General features: G+C 35.0%; 1 non-coding gene across 1 annotated transcript; it reads left to right on the top strand.

The window, feature by feature from the left end:
* Nucleotides 1-347: 347 nt before the first annotated feature.
* LOC144236511 (U6 spliceosomal RNA) lies at nucleotides 348-455 on the top strand. The gene has a single exon (XR_013336580.1). It is a non-coding gene; the product is annotated as a U6 spliceosomal RNA (small nuclear RNA).
* Nucleotides 456-2,302: the final 1,847 nt, after the last annotated feature.

Below are 2,302 nucleotides of genomic sequence, written 5' to 3'. Positions count from 1 at the left end.
GCATGTTCCATGAAATAGGTGAGAAGTAGAAAAGGCAGGATTTATATTAGGAGAAAGACAGGGGCGCTTGGGTGGCTCAATTCATTGAGGATTCAGCTCCTGATTTTGGCTCAGGTCATGATCCCAAGTCATGGGATAGAGCTTCATGGTATGCATAGAGACTGTTTGAGACTCTCAGTCTCTCTCTTTTTTTCCCCCTCTTCCCCACTCATGTGCTCACTTTAAAATAAAATAATACGAAATTTAAATTAATTTAGTTTAATTTTAAAAATTTAGAAAAATAGAGAAGATAGAGGTTGCTTCCTTCATGTTTTCCTCATTTCTATTGTAGTATGGAAGGATCCAAAGTGCTTGCTTTACCAGCACATATACTAAAAACTGGAATGATACAGAGAAGATAACTATGGCCCTTGTATAAGGATGACATACAAATTCATAAAGTCTTCCATATTTTTCAGTGGGATGACTTACTCAAAGGGCTAATGGTCAGCCAAGAATTCTATATGCAGTAAAACTTTCCTTTAAAAATTAAGGAGAAATTCATATATTTCCAGCTAAGCAAAAACTAAGAGAATTTGTCATCTAGCTTATCTGCCCTACAAGAAATATCAAAGTAAGTCCTTCAAGCTGAAATGAGAGGACACTAGATATTAACCCAAAATCTACACACACAAAAAATAAAGAGCACTAATAAACACAATATAAAAAATATTATATGTATTTTTGGTAATTCTCTTCTATAGGATTAGAAGACAATGGCAGGGAACACCTGGCTGGTTCAGTTTGGTAAAGCATGCAACTCTCCATCTCAGGGTCATAAGTTCAAGCCCCATATTTGGTATGGGGCCTACTTCAAAAAATTGCAGAAAAATTAAAAAAAGATAATGGCATAAAGATGTAATTTGAATAACAATAAAAGCACAAAAGACAGAGGAGATAACAGGGATATATTAGAACAAAGTTTCTATATACCATTCAAGTAACTGAGGATGTCTATGAACTAGGTTGGTTTAGGTAAGATGCCAACGGTAAAGCAAGGGCAACCACTAAGAAAAAAAAAAATTTTTAATATAGAAAAAGAAACAAGGGATAAAAAATGATACACTAGAAAAATCCTAATTTAAAATGAAAGACAATAGTAAAAGAGGAAGAGAAAAATAAAAAATATAAGAATATAGGAAAGATATCAAAATAATAGATGTCAATTCTACGACATCAATAATTATATTAAATATAAAGGATTTAATACTCTAATTAAAAAGAGAGATTGCCAGGATAGTTTATATGAAATGACACAACTATTCAAAGATGTTTATAGGATGAAAGTAAAATAATGGAAAAAAATATGAATACTTAGAAAACATAACCAAATCTTGGGTGGCTATACTACCATTAGCCTAACTAGACCTAAAAAAATGTTACTAGGGATAACAAGGGACATTTTGTAATGACAAAAAGTCAGCCAGGAAGATATAACAAACATGAATTTACCTAAAAACATACCCCCCCCCCAAATACATAAGACAAAAACTGACAAAACTGAAGGGAAATATAGGCAATTCAACAGCAATAACTAAAGACCAATATCTCATTTTTAGTAATGGATAGAACAACTAAGCAGAAGATCAACAAGGAAATGGAAGACTTGGAGAGGTCTTGAATTTCTACGGACTTCTGTGGGAGGGTACAGGAATTTTTTAATATAAAAGCCACAGAGCCACTACACCAAAATGAAACAGAAGAGTTCTTGTCGCGCCTGGGTGGCTCAGTCGGTTAAGCATCTGACTCCAGCTCAGGTCATGATCTCATCGGTTGTGGGTTCAAGCCCCATGTTGGGCCCTGTACTGACATCCAGCTCAGAGCCTGGAGCCTGCTTCGGATTCTGTGTCTCCCTCTCTCTCTGACCCTCCCCTGCTCACACTGTCTCTCTCTCAGAATTAAAAAAACAAAACAAAACAAAACAAAAAAACATTAAAAAGAATTCTCCACAGAAACACCAGTGTGTGTGTGTGTGTGTGTGTATCTATGTCTATCTGTATATAAATACACACATGCATGTGCATGTTATAGCAGACTTTTACTGAATGCTTATTATGTGTTGTAAGCACTTAATGGGTATCATGTGATTTAATCTCATAACAATCTACCCAGATAAATATCACCACTGTCTCAATTTTACAGAGGAGGTTAGTGAGACACAAAAATGTTAAGCAGTTTGGCCACGTTCATATAATTAGCAAGTATGGGTCCTAGAACATAAACTTCAGCAGGCTACTCTCTTAGTTACTTTGCCAAACCATCA

Source organism: Crocuta crocuta, unplaced genomic scaffold (genome assembly GCF_008692635.1).
Source record: "Crocuta crocuta isolate KB4526 unplaced genomic scaffold, BGI_CrCroc_1.0 scaffold812, whole genome shotgun sequence".
Taxonomy (NCBI): domain Eukaryota; kingdom Metazoa; phylum Chordata; class Mammalia; order Carnivora; family Hyaenidae; genus Crocuta; species Crocuta crocuta.
This window is presented reverse-complemented; position numbering and strand designations above follow the sequence as displayed.